Genomic DNA, 21,226 nt, shown 5'->3' with positions numbered 1-21,226 from the left:
GGTCATTGATCACTACCAGATTAGTTCACCTTTGAGAAAGAAGGAGGTTAACAAGCCAAATAACAGGAAGATTGCAGAACAGTGTGTTCTAAGTCTAATGAAGAGGTTTAAGAAGGATTCATCATTTCACACTGACTATACAGCTTTAGTGTAGGACGAAACCTCAAAATGTTATGCCAAAAGAGGGTCAGCAGAGGATCTGGAACACAGTGATGGAGAAGTCTGGTATATTCCATATCATGATGTTTACCACCTAAGAAAATGGAAGCTTCCCATTGAGTTCAACTGTGGAACGGCTTTTCGGGGAATATTTCAATCCTCAGTTTTTACAGGAACAGGATCTTACTATCTCACTGATTGGATTCACAACCAAATTCAGAAAAGGACCAATGGTGAACATGGCAGATACTGAATCAATGTTTCACCATGTTAAAGTACCAGCAAAAAATACAGATCTGCTGAGGTTTCTCTGATGGTCTGATGGTGACCTCAGTCAAGATATGATGGAATTTAGATGGTGGTACATCTCTTTGGAGCAACTTATTCACTCAGCCATGCCAACTTTGTCCTTAGGAAATGTGCAAAAGACAATAAAGAACAATTCAGTGGATAAGGTTTTGCATTCCTTCTATGTTGATGACTGCCTTGTGTCAGTGCCTTGTGAAGAAGAAACGGTATCTCTCTATCGGGATCTTGCATCTACTTGTGCTAAAGGTGGCTTTCAACTCTCAAAGTGGACAAGTAACAGGCATAGTGTGCTAGCTGTGACACCAGAAGTGCAAAGAGCAAAAACATGAAGGATTTGGATTTGGATCAATATATTTCTTTGTTGGAGAGAGTACTGGGTGTGAATTGGTGCATTCAGTCTTATACTTTAAAGTTTAAGATCATGATCCAAGACAGACCACTTACCAAAAGAGGAATTCTCTCCACAGTTAGTTCCATCTAGGATCCTTTAGGAATCTTGAGTCCAGTGGTGCTCTCTGCTAAGAAGATCCTACAAGATCTATATAAGAAAGAGCTTGGCTGGGATGACATTGTATCAATTGTACTTGCTCCTGAGCGAACAAGCTGGCTGGAAGAACCCTGTCATCTGGAAAACTTCAAGGTTGTTAGATGTTTGAAGCCATTGGATTTTGGAGTAGCTGATGTTGCACAGTTACATCACTTTATAGAGGTAAGCGAAAATGGCTATGAAGCAGTGACCTACCTATTGTTGTACCACACACGCTCTCAGGTACACAGTGCTTTTATCATGGGAAAATCTAGAGGAGCTCCGTTGAAGTCAGCTTCCATCCCTCATATATAGCTCCTTGCTGCTGCTATGGCAAGCCATATAAACAGTGTTGTTGCATGAATGAAGTCACCGGAGAAAAGTACCATTAGCTACGAGCAACCTCTTTATTCAACAAAACACAATACAGTGTTCGGCCCAGTGCTACCCAACATTTTATGTGTTAAGCATCAAAGGACAATTCCATATTTACAATCCTTTCTTTGAAACTACACGGAAACTTCACACCTCCAGATTTGCACCCACACCATGCCATAGACATCTAAATGAATTTTAATCAGCATTGTCTTGTCTGTGATTTTAGGAACCTATTGCTCAGAGCTGCATTTTAAATTAATTTACAATCTCTATTCAGATTTGAAGATTGGCGGCTGAGGTTATTTGGTAAACCTAAAAATGGCTCTAACAGACACATTGTGGGGTTATGAATTATACTTGCAGCTCCATGACTCAGTGTTTTGGACTGATGGTACTTCTGTGCCAATTTCAAGGAAAAAACCTCCAGTTTCAGAAATTCTTAAGATCTTGCTGGCATCTCAATGGAGGTATGTAAACACCTCAAGCAACCCAGCAGATGTGGCCTCTAGAGGATTGAAGGTGAAAGCATTCCTGAAGAATTAAACATGGGTGTCAGGGCTTCAATTTCTTCTTCAGACTGAAGGAGAGTGGCCTGTGAATCCCAGTTGGTATGGAGAACTCCTGCTAGATGATCTAGAAGTCAAGAGGAGCGTTACAATGAATGATGTGCAGAATGAAGAGGTGGACACAGTAGCACATATAATCTATCATTTTCATCTCGGAACCATTTGAAGAGGATGGTGGCCAAGATTCTTAGACTTAAGAACCTACTATTATTTTGTAGTCTGAAGAGAAAGCAATTGAGCATTGTTTTAACTCAATCTGACTTTGATGAAGAACAGCAAGGATATTCTTTGGTGAGAGAAATTGAGAAAACCAAAGGTCAGATTGGCTAAATTTGTCTCTCGGTGGAACAGCTCAGAAAGGCTGAAATGGAGATCATTGGGTTTTACGAACAAAGTGATTTCCAGATGAATTCTCAAGTTTGCAAAGTGGAGAAAGTGTGAAAAGGAACAGCCATATTTTCAAGCTCAGTCCAGTACTTGAAGATGGCGTCTTGAGAGTTGGTGGACGGCTTAGCAGGGAACCCATGAATGAAGAGTCTAATTAACCTGATGGTACTTCTGTTATACTGGCAAAGGATCTCCATACCTCAGACATCAGGAAGTGGGATATGATGGCCATTACCACATGTCAGAAACATAGAAAACCTACAGCACAATATAGGCCCTTCGGCCCACAAAGTTGTGCTGAACATTTCCCTACCTTAGAAATTACTAGGGTTACCCATAGCCCTCTATTTTTCTAAGCTCCATGTACCTATCCAAAAGTCTCTTAAAAGACCCTATCATATCCTCCTCCACCACTGTTGCCGGCAGCCCATTCCACGCACTCACCACTCTCTGCATAAAAAACTTAACCCTGACATCTCCTCGGTACCTACTCCCAAGCACCTTAAACCTGTGCCCTCTTGTGGCAACCATTTCAGCCCTGGGAAAAAGCCTCTGACTATCCACATGATCAATGCCTCTCATCATCTTATACACCTCTGTTAGGTCACCTCTCACCCTCCATCGCTCCAAGGAGAAAAGGCCGAGTTCACTCAACCTGTTTTCATAAGGCGTGCTCCCCAATCCAGGCAAAATCCTTGTAAATCTCCTCTGCACCCTTTCTATGGCTTCCACATCCTTCCTGAAGTGAGGCGACCAGAACTGAGCACAGTAATCCAGGTGAGGTCTGACCAGGATCCTATATAGCTGCAACATTACCTCTCGGCTCCTAAACTCAATTCCATGATTGATGAAGGCCAATACACCATATGCCTTCTTAACCACAGAGTCAACCTGCGTAGCTGCTTTGAGCGTCCTATGGACTCGGACCCCAAGATCCCTCTGATCCTCCACACTGCCAAGGGTCTTACCATTAATACTATACTCTGCCATCATATTTGACCTACCAAAATGAACCACTTCGTACTTATCTGGGTGAAGCTCCATCTGCCACTTCTCAGACCAGTTTTGCATCCTATCAATGTGCCACTGCAACCTCTGACAGCCCTCCACACTATCCACAACACCCCCAACCTTTGTTTCATCAGCAAACTTAATAATCCATCCCTCCACTTCCTCATCCAGGTCATTTATAAAAATCACGAAGAGTAAAGGTCCCAGAACTGATCCCTGAGGCACATCACTGGTCACTGACCTCCATGCAGAATATGACCAGTCTACAACCACTCTTTGCCTTTTATGGGCAAGCCAGTTCTGGATCCACAAGGCAATGTCCCCTTGGATCCCGTGCCTCCTTACTTTCTCAATATTGTCCAGATTGTGCCAATAATACTGGATTCCCAGCACTAGTACAGCTGTATGAAGAACCCTGTCTCAGTGAGAATGTGAAGAGGGTAAGGGGTACGTGTAGAAGGGGTGGGCGAGGGGTAAGTGTAGCAAAATATGTAGACAGGACCAGGGAGAGGATACATCATTGGGGAAGTGTAGGAGGACAGGGAAGAGGTAGCTAAAATAAAATGCCAGACAGCATGTGGAAACCACAAAGAAGAGGAACCTTGCGACCACAAGACGATGTGTTCGGCAAAGAATTTTGAGCTATATACCAATTTCGAGTGTTTTGCTTGCGTCCATACCCATTCCAAGTATTACGCTTGCGTCTATGCTTATTCCAAGTATTTCACGTGCTTAGCTATGCAATAGCAAATCAATTGATGAATTTGAATCGGTAACCATATTTGCGAATGTAGTACCCTGCTTTTGGGTATAAGTATGACCTTTGTAAACCGATAAAATTGGGAGTTGGCTACCTTACGCCCGAAGTGTGCGGGGCTGCGAACTCCTTTCTGAATAAAAACCGTTTCAGAGGTGATTTCGTGTCTCTGGTGTTTTTCCTCAACTGAGCTGGTTAATAATTTCAGGTTGACATCAGTGTGTTGTTTATTGATGGCTGCATGCAGCTTTACGATGGCAGCACTTGACCGATCTACCTCTAGATGTGATATCTCCACATGAACCTTCGCTTACACATGTAGGAATGGTCTACTTTGGACTTCAAGTCAAGTCACTTTTATTGTCATTTCGACCATAACTGCTGGTACAGTACATAGTAAAAATGAGACAACATTTTTCAGGACCATGGTGCTACATGACACAATACAAAAACTAGACTGAACTACTTAAAAAAAACAACACAGAGAAAGCTACACTAGACTACAGACCTACACAGGACTGTGTAAAGTGCACAAAAACAGTGCAGGCATTGAGGCATTCACCTTTTGAGGTGAAGAGCAGAATAAGTGAGGAAGTATGGGGTCATACCTACCAGTCTAGCTACATGAGCTGTTCAACTGAAGTAGCATCTTCTTTAGACACAGATTCCTTTGTTAATACACCTCAACACTTTATAGCAAGATGAGCCCAAGTTTGTGAACTGCACTTTTTTAATGCAACAAACTTTGTTGGAACTGAGTGTGTGTTAACAGAAGCCACCAAGAAGTGGAACCATTCAGATATCAGTGATGTCCTACTTTAGAAAGAAGTTGAGTGGATTTTTAAACCCTCCCTCCCCTACCCCTAGCTGGTTCATATCATGGAGGAGCAAGGAGAGATTGATCAAGTCTGCCCAAAAGGTCCTCAATTCCACTATGAAGATACAGGATCTTGACAAAGAGGGCTTCCATGCAGTCCTTTGCAAAGGAGAGGCTGTAATCATTAGTTGTCCAATTACTAAGGCATCCACTGATCCCAAGTAATAGATGATTGGGTGTTACAGCTTCCAGATCATTGCCAGTGATGCCAGTGGATCTCAGCGCCTCGAAACTCATGGATCATGGTCAGAGTCATTCAAGCCTTTCCAGGCAGAAGAGGATTTGTGAGGCAGGTGCACGTCAAGACCAAGACCAGCTGTCTGGATCGGCCTATCATCAAGATCTGTCTGCTACAGGAGACAGAGGTTTGAGGAGCCACAGCTCCAGATGCTTCAGGACTTTGACTTGAATTGCTGACTTGACAGGCAGAGGTGGTAATGATCACTTTATACTGGGCTAAGTGCTGATAACCTCTGGCCTAGATGATTGTTATGTAACTAGACTTGAAGAAGAAAGAAGAAAGAGGATATTTGCATAATTGTTAAGATGTTATTCTTGAAGATTCATGCCTTCTATTTTTGCAATATATAGTTGTAATTATTAAAGTGTAATACTTAGGAGCTGTAGTGTTCTCGCTCAGGTGTAAGAGAACGCTGAACTAAACACCAAGGTAAACCATCGTCAATGAAAACAGGATCGCAGAAAGATTAACCATTTACTGTTCACTCTTCCACATTAACGTATGGTGAAAACTGTTGATAAAACAATACAAGATTTGTACAGTATTTGTTTCCTTCTTGATATCACATTTACATCGTAAATACTTGCAAAAGTAAACGACAACAACTACATTACATTAAAATGCAGCATACAGTCGGAATCTACCTACGCCATTGACTGCTTTAAATACACTTCAACACAAACTATCCGCAACTCTTTAACTAACGAAAACATAAACCTTATCAACCGTCATTACTTTTAACAGAATCAGCGTTAACATTTTAATTCAACATATCGATTATCTCATGAACTTACGGCGTTGCTTCACTATGTTTCTAATGCGTAGAAAGACAACTTTTCTTGCGCTGATCTTGCACATGTGAGCCCCCTCCTTCCCGTTTCTCCAAACCGGTATTTTCCCACAAGACGCGGCGAAACCGGATGTGACGTCATCGCATGCCGCGATATATCACAGACAATGAATTTACTTTAAACAATCCTAACTTTAACTAAAAAATGCTAACAAATGAATTACTAAAGCGAAAATATTATAAACTAAACAAATGCCATAAAGGCAACACAGGAGCCATGTACCTATTTTCTGTCTGTCTGATTTGTATTTTGTGTTGTGTGTTTATTATGGGTTGGGGCATGGTTGAATCAAACAAGTATGGTCACGTATTGTGCAGTTAGTTGTTAGTTAGAGACAGGCAGGGACCAGGATATTTTTTGTTGGCCATTAATCTGGTTATACTATATAGAACATAGAAAAATACAGCACAGTACAGGCCCTTCGGCCCACAATATTGTGCCGACCCTTAAACCCTGCCTCCATATACCTGTCTAGTAGTCTCTTAAATTCCACTAGTGTATCTGCCTCCACCATTGACTCAGGTAGTGCATTCCACTATATCTCTAATTTGGTTACGTAAATTTTGCTTATTACACTTGTTTCGCTTATTTCACTGCTGCTGTGCTAGTTTCATTAGTTTATCACTATATAAAATAGTTCATCTTTGCTGCTTTGCTGATTGAACATACTTTTTTCAACTTGGAACTCAATTATTTGGAAGCATATCATACAGTGTGAAGTCCCTCGCTCAGTCTCTCAGTGGATTTGCTGTTTTCAAATAACTGCTATGCATGTTCTCTTTAACATTATAAATTTTTTGGAAGCTTTCTGTAAAAATAATTAATGATAGTTATCCAGAGCTGGCTTTTGACAATTTCTCCAGTTTTGATATAAAAGCCAAAGTGCCCTCAGCTTTTCATTATTTATGTACATAGATACCCAAATCCCTTAAGTTCTCTACAGATTTTATCTTCCATTATATGAGAAAAGTGATTGTCTTTTACAGATCAGATGCACAATAGGAACTGCAAACTGATTTGCATCTGACATTGCTTTGTCCCTTTACTTAGCCTAATCATTTCTGTTTATAACATTGTACTCCCATGTTCATAAAAATATCATTCATTTTAACCTCCCTTGATATGTAAGTCCCTTGCCAGAAATTTGTAATGTGTAACATCATATTTCTTAAAGAATTGTAATAGAAACTTCTGGTAAGTAAATCATGAAAATACAGTTACTTTGCTGGAGTTGCATAGTTTGCTAAATTCAGCAATACACTTTTCATCTCAATATATATCTGCAATGTAAAGCGAGGCATGCAGGACACAGATCATCTGATGTCATCCATGTGTAATGTGCATTTTGAGTGTTGCAATATGAAATTGGTTTGCAAAACATCAGAGGACAACTCACAATCATAATTGAAAGGGTCATCAACACTGAAAAGAAATACAACAAACTGCAATAAAGCATCAGAAATTTGAAAAATGCCTAAATAAATGGCAGTTTGATCTCAATATAGCATTTGTGATAAGAAATAGCAAGGTTACATTGTATTAGGAAAATATGAATCTGATTGGAGAAGAGGAACAAAGCAAGGCTATATAAAAGGTATACACTGAACTACAATTCAGTTTCAGAGGGTTAAATTTAAAAGACTGTAAAACTGTAACACATTGGAGCAGAATTAGGCCACTAGGCCAATCTAGTCCCATCCTCCAGTCAGCCAATCTTCATCCATCTTTTATCTTTCCTGTAAAACCATGAGCTCTTATCTTGTTTAACAGCCTCATGTATGGCACCCTGTAAAAGGCTGTATGAAGATCCAAGTAAACAACATCCACTGATTCTCCTTTATCCATCTTGCCTATTATTTCCTCAAAGAATTCCAATTAGTTTGTCAGGCATCATTTTTCCTTAACAAGGTCATGCTGACTTTGGCCTATTTTATCATGTACCTCCAAGTACTCTGAAATATCGTCCACAAGGGTTATACTAAGCTTGAACCAAATCTTGGTTAGACAAAGTTTATACTGAGTATAATTCAAGTCTTTGCAAGATAAGAATCAAAAAGTTTGTATAGTCACTAAGGAGGATGCACATACAATTTATTACATTACTACTGGTGTTATTGGGTTCTACCTAGCTGTAAAGTTTGAACCAAGATGTCCAATGCAGGTCTTTAAAGTAATGATGGGTTTTGCTAGGGTAGATAAAAAGGAAATATTTTTGCTTCTAGGCATGACAAAAATGAGAAGCCTTCTAGATAAAATGGGGAAATCAATTAGATGAAACTCATTTATCCAGATAGGAATGAACTTGACCATTGCCCAAAATGGGATGACTCAAAACAGTCAAAACATCTGTGGTGGCCTAGATATCTTTAACTGAAATAATCTTGAACCACCCTTTCTCCCCATTCACTGACAAATATTCAGTGCCTTTTTAAGCAGAGGACTAGGAAGTACATTGCTTCAGATGATTTAGCTGTATTATCCAAACTGAGAAATGTTTAAGTGAGGCTTGCAACAGAGCAAAATGTTTGAGATGTACAAGACTTTGTTAACAACAGGTATAATTCATGATTGATAAAGATTGTCGATAGTTTAGTAATACAGGCATTCTTCAATGAATACCAGTAATTGGAATATGGCACTTGAACATGCATTTATTTACCTTGACCATGGTTATCAAGTGATTGAATTTATTCCAGCATCTGCAGAATTTCTTGTGTTTAGAATTTATAACTGCTTTCCAGTCCTTATTCATGGTTTTGACTACAGCATGCTTCACAGTTTAAATCTAGACAACTCCCTTATTTGGGGGTTAAATTTCTTCCCTTGTTCATCCGTCCTTGTTCAGAGCAGTTTAAGAAAATACAGAACCTGCTGTTTTTCATGTTGGATGTCTCTCCAGTCAGAATGATTTCCAGGATTGACGTTACAATCTAAAATAGCCTCAGTACATCCCCTTTAAGAGGTACAGACTGGCTTTAGGTAATGCATTCTAGCATTAGACCATAAGCAATTGATTTGGCTAATTGATTCTACTCTGCCACTTCATCATGGCTGATCCATTTTCCCTCTCAGCTCCAATCTCTTGACCTTTCCCTATATCCTTTCATGCCTGACTAATCAAGAAACAATCAACCTCTGCCTTAAATATACCCAATGATTTGGCCTCCACAGCCACCTGTTGCAACAAATTCTACCTATTTACCACTCTCTGGCTCTGGCTAAAGAAATTCCTCCTCATCTCTGTTCTAAAAGGATACCCCTCTATTCTGAGGCTGTGTCCTCTGGTCTTAGACTTCCCCAACAATAAGAAACATCCTCTCCATGTCCACTTAGACCATAAGACATAGGAGCAGAATTAGGCCATCTGGCCCATCGAGTCTGCTCTGCCATTCAATCATGGCTGATCTTTTTTTTTCTCCTCCTCAACCCCAGCTCTCAGCCTTCTCCCCATAACCTTTGATGCCATGTCCAATCAAGAACCTATCAACCTCTGTCTTAAATACACCCAACAACCTGGCCTCCACAGCTGCATGTAGCAACAAATTCCACAAATTTTTCACCTTTTGGCTGAAGAAATTTCTCTGCATCTCTGTTTTGAATTGGCTCCCCTCTGTCCTGAGGCTGTGCCCTCTTGTCCTAGACTCTCACACCATAGGAAACATCCATTCCACATCTACTCTGTCTAAGCCTTTCAACATTTGAAATGTTTCAATAATATCTCCCCTCACCCTTTTGAATTCCAGTGTGTTCAGACCCAGAGCCATTAAATGTTACTCATATGATAACCTTTCATTCCTGGAATCAGCCTTGTGAACCTCCTCTGGACCCTCTCCAATGCCAGCACATCTTTTCTAAGATAAAGGGCTGAAAACTGTTCACAATAATCAAGGTGAGGCCTCACCAGTGCCTTATAAAACCTCAGCATCACATTCTTGCTCTTGTATTCTATAAGTCTTGAAATGAATGCATTTGTCTTCCTCACCACTAACTCAACCTGGAAGTTAACCTTCAGTGTGTTGAGGATGTTCTGCACAAGGACTCCCAAGTCCCTCAGCATCTCAGATTCCTGGATTTATCCTTTATCGAGGACTTTCAATGTCTGATGGGTTTCAATGAGGTCACCCCTCTTTTCTTCTGGATTCCAGCTAGTAAGGACCCAGAGACATCAAACAATCAAGTCAAGTCAAGTTTATTGTCATTTCGACCATAAACTGCTGGTACAGTACATGGTAAAAACGAAACAACGTTCCTCCAGGACCATGGTGCTACATGAAACAACACAAAAACCTACTCTAGACTATGTGAAACAGCACAAGGCTACACTAGACTACATAAAACAACATAAAAACTGCACTAGACTACAGACCTGCACAGGACTACATAAAGTGCACAAAACAGTGCAGGGCAGTACATTAGTTAATAAACAAGACAACAGGCACAATAGAGGACAAATTACGATATAACAATAAATGATGCAGATGTCAGTCTAGACTCTGAGTATTGAAGAGTCTGATGGCTTAGGGGAAGAAACTGTTGCACAGTCTGATCGTGAGAGCCAGAATGCTTCGGTACCTTTTGCCAGATGGCAGGAGGGAGAAGAATTTGTGTGAGGGGTGCGTGGGGTCCTTCACAATACTGTTAGATTTGTGGGTGCAGCATGTGGTGTAAATGTCTGTAATAGTGGGAAGAGAAACCCCGATGATCTTCTCAGCTGACCTCACTATCCACTGCAGGGTGTTGTGATCCGAGACGGTGCAATTCCCAAACCAGGCAGTGATGCAGCTGCTTAGGATGCTCTCAATACAACCTCTGTAGAATGTGGTGAGGATGGGGGGTGGGAGATGGACTTTCCTCAGCCTTCGCAGAAAGTAGAGACGCTGCTGGGCTTTCTTGGCTATGGAGCTGGTGTTGAGGGACCAGGTGAGATTCTCCGCCAGGTGAACACCAAGAAATCTGGTGCTTTTAACTATCTCAACAGGGGAGCCTCACATGATAAGCCAATCGATCCCATAATAATTTTCATGAACCTCCTTTGAACCCTCTCTAACATCAGCACATCTTTTCTTAGATAAGGGGCTTAAAATTGCCCATCTCCTAATCTAAGTCCTTCTGCAGCCTCTTTACTTTCTCAAAACTACCTACACCTCCACTTACCTTCATATCATCTGCAAACTTGGCCACAGAGCCATCAATTCCATCATCCAAATCATTGACATATAACATAAGAAGACATCCAACATGAAAAACAGCAGGTTCTGTGTTTTCTTAAACTGCTCTGAACAAGGAAAAGAATTTAACCCCCAAATAAGGGAGTTGTCTAGATATATACTGTGAAGCATGCTGTAGTCAAAACCATGAATAAGGACTTGAAAGCAGTTATAAATTCTAAACACAATTCTCTAAGTGAGGCCTCACCAGTGCCTTGTAAAGCCTCAACATTACATCCTTGCTTTTATATTATAGTCCTCTCGAAATGAATACTAACATCACATTGTCTTCCTCACCACCGACTCAATCTGCTAGTTAACCTTTAGGTAAACCTGCACAGGAACTCCCAAGTCACTTTGCACCTTTGCATCCCACTTTGCATCTCAGATTTTTGAATTTCTTTCAACCCTTTTATACTTCTACCGAAGTGCATGATCATGACTTCCCAACACTGTATACTATCTCCCACTTATTTTTTCCTTCTCAAAACTCAGGGTGAATTCCAGCATATTATGATTACTCTTCTATAAGAGTTCCTTTACCTTAAGCTCTCTAATCAATTCTGGTTCATTGCACAACATCCAATCCAAAAAAGCTGATCCCCTAGTGGTCTCAACCACAAGCTGCTCTAAAAAGCCATCTCGCAGGCATTTAACAAGTTCCCCTTCTTGGAATCCAGCAACAATCTCATTTTCCCAATCTAGCAGCATATTGAAATCCCCCAGGACTATTGTCGCATTTCCCTTTCTGCATGCATATTCTATCTCCTGTTGTACTTTGTAGACCACGTCCTTACTACTGTTTGGGGGCCTGTATATAGCTCCCATTATGGTCTCTTTACCCTTGCAGTTCTTTAGTTCTACCCACAATGATTCAAATCCATCTGACCCTATGTCACCTCCTTCTAATAATTTGATTTCATTTTTTTGCCAACAGAGTCATGACAACCCCTGTGCCTACTTATCAGTCCTTTTGATACAATGTGTATCCTTGCATGTTAAGCTCCCAGCCATAACCTTCTTTCAGACACGACTCAGTGATGTCCACAACATCATACATGTCAATCTGCAAGTTCACCTGCCTTATTCCGTATACTGCACACATTCAAAGATGACACCTTCATTCCTGTATTCACCCTTCTTGATTTTGTCACCTTTTACATCACAACTCATACTGTTGACTGAAATTTTGCCCTGTTATCAACCTCTCCTTGCTAGCAGTCTCAATAAACACTGCCTCTGTAAACCAGCTGCCGCATCCTCAGCAACAATCACTCTGGTTCCCATCCCTCTTGAGTTTAAACCCTCCAGAACAACTCTAGCTCTTTAACTAGTAAGCCACTTGTAAAAATAGCTGACCCGCTGAGTCAGTATACCAGTAGATGGTATGGCTACTGCTGGATGAATGCAGTATTCATAGAACTGAGCTGATGGTATGAAATTTGTATGTGGCCTGAATCTAAAACATAACTGTCTGTCACAATCTCCACTTTCACTTTTGAGAGATGTCCAATTTAGTTCCCATAGACTCTGGTGGATAGAAAGAATTTAAAAGCTGTCCTGCGAGAGTTTTATTGACAGGAAACAGGAAAGTCTAATGCATATGTACAAAATCAATTTGCAAAGCTCACTCAACTAGTATTCAAGATTTCAGCTCTTTCCAGCTACTTCAGATAGATAAGTCAGTTGTACAGTGACATGTAATTGTATGCTTGCCTGCTAATAGATGAATATGTTTCTCTGTTTGATTGGATTTGATTTGATTTGATTCATTGCACTTAGACCTTATGTGACAAAATAGAACCTGATAGAGCAAGCTTAGTTGTGTGTTTTGTCAAGCGTAATCTGTTTTGCTAAGCTGAGGGATATCACATGGTCTGCTCAAATAACCACAAATTTGCTATTTTCCTTTAATAAATAATCTCCACTTTATGGAATTCTAACAGCACCTCATGCAAACTTGGCAATAAAACTAAATCAGGCTATGACCTGAAGGAGTTCAGTTATAGGCAATTAAATAGTGATTGCTATGAACTATCAGGAAAAAGGTTGACATATTTAAACATGTTTTAGTTTTTATAGATGAATTTAGGATAACTTCTTAATGCCTCTTGCAGGTCAGCATTACACACAAGGGGCTGGGTAAAATCTAAGCGTTTGGCCCCTTAGAAAAGTGGTAGTAACTAATATCAGCCACATTAAAATAGGAAATATATTGGACCTATATTAATAGTGGCAGATTCATTTTCTCTGTTGGGAGAAGCTGAATGATATTCTCTACTGTAATTACACTTTAGCATTTAGGTATAACGGTCATCCATTACTTTTTTTTCTACTGTCACATTTTGTACTTTCAGCTCTTTGATTTTCTCCTCAGCAATCACCACTGTTTCTGGTCTCAATCAAACTAACTGAAAGCTTTGAATCCACAGTTAACTGGGGGAAAAAAGCTGACACCATGCTGGAGAGCTGCACTGTAAATGCTGGTTTGAAAATGATCTTCTTGCAGTTAGAACTGTGCAAGAATAAAGGCAAGAGAATTATAAGTTGCATACTGTGTACAGGTATTATGGGTTTTTTGGAACTTGTCCCAGCTGTCCATCTGGGAAGCAGACACTGTGTGGGGTCTGATGAGAAGACACAGCTGATTGGCCAGCTGCAAAGGAATGTGATTGCTCTTGTCATTTTTCTGCTAGGTAATCTACCAAAGTGAAACATGCTTTCCTTCAAAGACCCAAAGCTAGGAAAACCAATTATGTATCTATAATTTTACATTTTGAAGTTCATTGGGCTCTTTCTGGCTTTGATTCAAGACAACTGCTGCTAAGATTTTGGTTGCTGGAGCTCAGTTTGATCCATAAAGTTAACTTTGTGATGTTAGCAAAGGATTCGGTTCTTTGTGTGATGAAGTCAAAGATTTGCGGCCAAACAGGTGACCGCTTCACCCAATCCCACAGCCACTGAAATTAAGGTTCACCTCAGTTGTCTCAAAGGTTGTTCAAATAACATATATCTTGGTTGAAAAATAATGTTTGTTTTCTTCAGCAAACATTTAACCTGTAGTGTAGCCATAGGCTTGAATTTAAAGGCTTATTTTCAAATTATATATAATTCTCCAGGTAAGATATGGGGTTTCTGCCCTTCCTCACTGAATTCTAATGGACCCTAATTCCCCCTAAAAGTCTCCTTGGTTGTAACAATGAAGCTACAACAAAGACAAACCTAAGATTCATTGCTGGTGCATATTGTATCAAATATGTTATCTCAGTGAGTTTGCTGATTGAACTGGAATTGGAATTGGCTTATATTGTTATATGTACCAAAGTATTATGAAAACTTTGTCATTCATATTGTACATACAGATACATATAGTGCATTGAGGTAGGACAGGGTAAAACAATAACAGAACACAGAATGAAGTGTAACAGCTAGGCAACAAGATGTAAGATCATAATGAGGTAGTCCATAAGGGCAAGAGTCCAGCCTACCGTACTAGGCAAACATTCAATAGTCTTATAAACAGTGGGGTTAATGTTGCCCTTGAGCCTGGTGGTATGTGCTTTCGGGCCTTTATCCCAATAGGAAAGAATATCCACTGTGGGTGGTGCCTTTGGTTATGCTTTAATGAGGCAGCAAGAAGTATAGGAAGATTCCATGAAGAGGAGGCTGGTTTTCGTGATGTGATGAATTGTGTCCACAATTCTCTGCAGTTTCTTGCAGTACTGGGTAGAGCCGTCCCTATGCCAAGCACCTATGCATCCAGGTAAGATGCTTTCTATGGTGCATCAAGGGTAAGGGTCAACAGGGGCATGCCATGTTTCTGTAGCAAACTTGTAGATAGAGTTGGAGCAGAATCTGACAACATAGTGATGAGTATACAGGGAATAGGGGAGAGGGCTGAGGACATGATCGTGTGGGTACCAGAGTTCTATTCAAGGTACATTTATTATTAGAACGTATAAATGATGCACCTTGAAATTTGTTCTGCTTTCAGGCAGCCACAATGCAAGAGACCCAAATAACTCAATAAAAAAAACACCAAAACCAGAGAAAGAGAGAGAGAGAGAGAGAGACACACACACACACACACACACACACACACACACACACACACACACACACACACACACACACACACACACACACACACACACACACACACACACACACACACACACACACACATCCTGAAGCAGACTGAATCCCAGACCAGACTGCTCCTGGAGCAGTCGGAACTTCAGTTCCTGCTTCATTGCACCAGCGGCAGAAACACACTGCAGCCAGATCAGTTCACAGTCTCAGGGTTGCAGAGAATGGAATAAACATTTTGCAAGACAGAGAGTGAAATCAGCATGACCCTCACCTCCATACCTGACACTCAGGTTTCCAATCTATCTGGGTCAGTGATTAAATTGCCCAAGCACCGAGGAGTGCCCCTCTAGGACCTAGATCCCAGAGCCCAATACGCCTGGACTGCCTAGCCTGAAGCCATTCTCCATCTCACCAAATCGGCTCGGCACTTGGAGTGATCCAACCTCACACCTGGGTTAGGTGTGCGGGCATCGAAATTCTTCTGCATTGACTCTCTTCAAATTCCTCACTCCACCTCCGGCAGCAATAAGAATTTCGTCTGTGAACCTGGCAGCTCAAACATGTTGTGCCTTGCAATGCCAAAGAATGGCTCATCCCCAGAACCAGCCTCGTCACTGCCTGCCCCCTCACTGACTGCAGTGAATAATTGTAGCAGGAGGGGTTGTTACCTATCATTATGGTCTTGTGATCGGGATGTTAAGGATCCAGTTGTAGAGGGAGATTTTGATCCCCAGATCTCAGAGTTTAGTGATGGGCTTGCTTCTTACTTCCCATGTTGCAGAAAAACATTTTTTGGGTAATTTTGTTATTGTGCTCTGAGGAAAAAGTAGAATTAATATTATTGAATTTGGAAGTTAGGTGGTAATATTGAATTTTTGACAGTATTCTAATGGAAAAAATGCTACTTCAAGTATTAATATTTTATTCATTTAACAAAATGATTACTTGTACCTTTTTATTAATTCCTACTGACAACATAGGGTACAGCCACAAACAATGAGGCTAATAACAATGAGTTTATCAGGACTGTTCTCATCAGCTTTTCAGCCTAAAAGCATAGATTCAACAAATATAAAGCAGAGACTGTGAGACTGTCACTTCAGGCAACATGGGAAGTGAAATCTAACCATGCATATTCAGTAGTTTCACTGTGGTTGTCAGATTGGCTTGGTTGTCATTGCATATGTTATCTTGTAGTTTGACAGTCTGGAATACAAAATATAGTCTCCAAAAGCTTGAAGGTGAATTGATTAAGGCATGAGAAGATTTAATTAATTCTGAAGAATTTACAACCTTTAACTTTCAAGATGAGTACCTGACTAGAAGCAGAAATGAAAACCATGATTAGAAATAAGCAGTCAGCAACAGCTTCCAATAAAGTTACCAGAATAATCAAATCATTGAGGAAACAGAAATTTAATTGGCAAACTGAGCTCTCTGGTAAACAGAGAGTGGTGTAATTCAAATTAAGTTTGCTGCATATTAATTTCTTTCATAGTTCCTCTTTCCTCTTGTCATTGAGTAAGAAGTTCAGTCATTGAGTCTCTTGGAACAATTCCATCAATCCCATTCCCTCACTTATTTCCCTGCAACCTATTTTCTTTTACTTGCTCATCAACTCCTTATCCAATAACACGTGGCACTTTACAATGGCCAACTAACCTTCCAATTGGCACATCTTTGGGATGTGGGAGAAAGCCAGACACCTAGGGCAAGTCCACTCAGCCTCAGGAAGAACATAGGACAGGATCAGAAATCAGGATCCAGCCCAGGTTGCTTACGCTGTGATCTGTTATTGCTTTGAAAACCTAATTTATTGCAAACCCATCAAAAACTGATAATTCTGTGGCCCTGCAGCATCACACTCCTCTGAATGGGAAGTCAGAATAAAAACAGAAAAAGTGAGGAACACTTGGCAGGTCAATAGATGTTTTTGGAGAGAGAATTGTTTCAGGTCAAACACCCTTTGTCAGATGCATTAACATTGTTTCTTATTCCATGGATGCAGCCTACTTATTGGTTCAGTATTATCTGTTTTTATTTCCGATTTACAGCATCTGCAGTTTTTTTGACTTCCGAAATGGCAAGAGGTTGAGGAGAAGAGTGCCAACGTTGTTTGGCACTGTTCTGATGGTGGTGGTGTATGGCTGGATTGATGATAGTGGTAAGCATCTGTTGCAGCGTAGATTCTCAGGTAGGAGTCATCATCAAATTCCATGGGCATGGAGATGAATATTTACCAAACTCACCTACTGTTACTTATTGCCTTATTGACAATTGTATTCAGCACTCTCTCCTCCATCTAAATTAAGACAAGCTATCATCTTTTTGTCCCTGCAGTTAATTTTCTGCTATGTCTGATTGTAATCATTTTCTCCTTCAGGAAAGAGTGACAAGTGGCATACAAGTTTTACATAAACGCACAAACTGCCAATATTGAATATCTGCACAATCTGTATGTAAAACTTGTAACAATGTAGGAACGTTCAACAGAGATTGTAAATATTTGTTTTAAAACATGATCTTTAATCAGTGAAAGACAGAGGTGTGGTGAATAGATCAGTGTGCAAGATTTATGATATTGTGTGTAGAATAGCTTCCATTGACCCTCACTAACGATGTGAGATTATTGAACTTGTTACAGTGCTGCATTTAGTTTCTCCAGACTACATGTCCGTAACTGACCTCGAGACTCAGCTGATCTAGCTGCCTACTGAACAAATGTCTGGTAGATTTACTAGCCTCTCCCACCCACCCCCCCCCCCCCTCCAGATGCAGAAATTTCCCCTTTCCCCTTTCCAATTCCCTTAACTAATCCTTCCAGTTTTCTGTTGGGGTTTGCTCTCTCCAGAAGGTGTGTTACCTTCATTATTTCTCAGTTCAGCTTCACTTATTAGACATCTAATCCACTTATATATTTTAAGAAAGCTGTCTTGCTTTAAGAAGAAAAGGCTAGATTTAACTGGTGTAGGCCACTCATGATACTGGCCACCCTGTGAAACAGCTGTATAATTGGCAGGCAGTATCAGGTTGTCATGCTGCCTGCCCTTATTGTTCTAGCATAGGTCTGTTGCACTGCTCAAACCCCACTTTCTGCTTTGGGTGTTATTTAGCTTATTGTACAGTACTTACACCCAAAACTTATCTGTAAAGTTTTCCAAAAAATATGCAATAAATATTAGTAATAATAAGAGTAAGAGTTCAGCCACTGAGAACATTATGAAAATAGCATACCTTTTAAGGTAGACCCTTAAAAATATGTACTTATCACAAATGAATTTTGAGACTTTTGCATTAATCCCCTGCCATTTCTTTATGATGCTTTTTTGACAGTGTAATGTTGACAACATGCTTGTCAGGATTTTTCTAGCTTAATACTTCTTCGTCAGCTTTATTGCAGTAATTAACATCACGTGTATTCTGCTAAATTGAACTTAGCGAAAGCTGTAACTTGTGAATAGTGCCGGATTTAAAAGGCATTTGGGACTTAGCTGAATTTGAGATAGATTGGTTTATTAGGCAAGAGCCAATAAAAAGAAATTGAGATTAAGCAAAGTGACCATTGTGGGAGTGGACAGTGGGTAACAAGCGTGTAGGACAAGCCATTCTGTAGGTATGATTGAAGCATGGAAGATGAACCAGTCCACAGGTATGATTGAAACGCAGAGGCCTTGGGTTCTCACACACCACTATCCTGCTGGTGAAGGTACAGTCTCTGAAAAATCAAATTGAAGACCTCAGAACAAGATTGCAGCACCTGAGGGACATCAGGGACTGTTGTGTACTTTGCTTCATGGAAATATGGCTCACCTTCAGCATTTCAGATGCAGCACTGTAGTCAATGGTTCACTCTTCTCTGCAAAAACAGGGCAACTGAGTCTTTTAAAGGTAGAAGAGGTGGAGGGGTATGTTTTGCAACTCTAAAACTAATTGAAAGAAAAACACGGGATAGCCAGGGATAACTCACATTCTTTGTTTTGACTTTTAACGAGACGCGCATGTGTGATGTGGTGGTGCGATAACATATGTCGTTTCTGTACTTTTACATGTAACCTGTAATGAATTATGTAAGCAACAACAAATGCTTAATCAAATAATAAATTTATAATACTACTCACCCAGATTCTCAGATTCTGAGGTCTATGAAACAATACACACAAAATGCTGGTGGAACACAGCAGGCCAGGCAGCATCTATAGGAAATGCGAAATGATAGGAGAAGAGCGGAAGGGGTGGGATGAAGCTAAGAGCTGGAAAGGTGATTGGCGAAAGTGATACAGAGCTGGAGAAGGGAAAGGATCATGGGACAGGAGGCCTTGGGAGAAAGAAAGGGGGAGGGGGGGGAAGCACCAGAGGGAGATGGAGAACAGGCAGAGTGATGGACAGAGAGAGAGAAAAGAAACAAACAACTAAATATGTCAGGGATGGGGTAAGAAGGGGAGGAGGGGCATTAACGGAAGTTAGAGAAGTCAATGTTCATGCCATCAGGTTGGAGGCTACCCAGCCGGTATATAAGGTGTTGTTCCTCCAACCTGAGTTTGGATTCATCTTGACAGTAGAGGAGGCCATGGATAGACATATCAGAATGGGAATGGGACATGGAATTAAAATGTGTGGCCACTGGGAGATCCTGCTTTCTCTGGTGGACCGAGCATAGGTGTTCAGCGAAACGGTCTCCCAGTCTGCGTTGGGTCTCACTAATATATAAAAGGTTAGGTCTGGAATCCAAAAGGAAGCGAAGAGCTTTGAGACCGTTCGGGTGGGGGATAGAGAAATATAGGGACTGGACATCCATGGTGAAAATAAGGTGGTGGGGGCCAGGGAACTTAAAATCATTGAAAAAATTCAGAGCGTGAGAAGTGTCACGAACATAGGTGGGAAGAGATTGAACAAGGGGGGATAAGACAGTGTCAAGGTATGCAGAAATGAGCTCTGGGGATCTCCCATCCACTGCCACCAACCTCATAGTTCCCACACCCTGGACTTCCCGTTTCTACCTCCTACCCAAGATCCACAAACCTGCCTGTCCAGGTAGACCTATTGTCTCAGCTTGCTCCTGCCCCATTGAACTCATTTCTGCATACCTTGACACTGTCTTATCCCCCCTTGTTCAATCTCTTCCCACCTATGTTCATGACACTTCTCACGCTCTGAATTTTTTCAATGATTTTAAGTTCCCTGGCCCCCACCACCTTATTTTCACCATGGACGTCCAGTCCCTATATACCTCCATCCCCCACCCGGACGGTCTCAAAGCTCTTCGCTTCTTTTTGGATTCCAGACCTAACCAATTCCCCTCTACCACCACTCTCCTCCATCTAGCGGAATTAGTTCTTACTCTCAATAATTTCTCCTTTGGCTCCTCCCATTTCCACCAAACCAAGGGTGTAGCCATGGGCACCCGCATGGGTCCCAGTTATGCCTACCTTTCTGTTGGCTTTGTGGAACAGTCCATGTTCCAAGTCTATACCGGTATCTGTCCCCCTCTTTTCCTTTGCTACATTGATGACTGCATTGGCGCTGTCTCCTGCACACATGCTGAGCTCGTTGACTTCATTAACTTTGCCTCCAACTTTCACCCTGCCCTCAAATTTACCTGGTCCATTTCCGACACCTCCCTCCCCTTTCTTGATCTTTCTGTCTCCATCACTGGAGACGGCTTATCTACTGATATCTACTATAAGCCTACAGACTCTCACAGCTATCTGGGCTATTCCTCTTCCCACCCTGTATCTTGCAAAAATGGTATCCCCTTCTCACAATTCCTCTGTCTCTGCTGCATCTGCTCTCAGAATGAGGCTTTTCATTCCAGGACGAAGGAGATGTCTTCCTTTTTTAAACAAAGGGGCTTCCCTTCTTCCACCA

The sequence above is a fragment of the Hemitrygon akajei genome, chromosome 19 (genome assembly GCF_048418815.1).
Source record: "Hemitrygon akajei chromosome 19, sHemAka1.3, whole genome shotgun sequence".
Taxonomy (NCBI): domain Eukaryota; kingdom Metazoa; phylum Chordata; class Chondrichthyes; order Myliobatiformes; family Dasyatidae; genus Hemitrygon; species Hemitrygon akajei.
Note: the sequence above shows the minus strand (reverse complement) of the source record.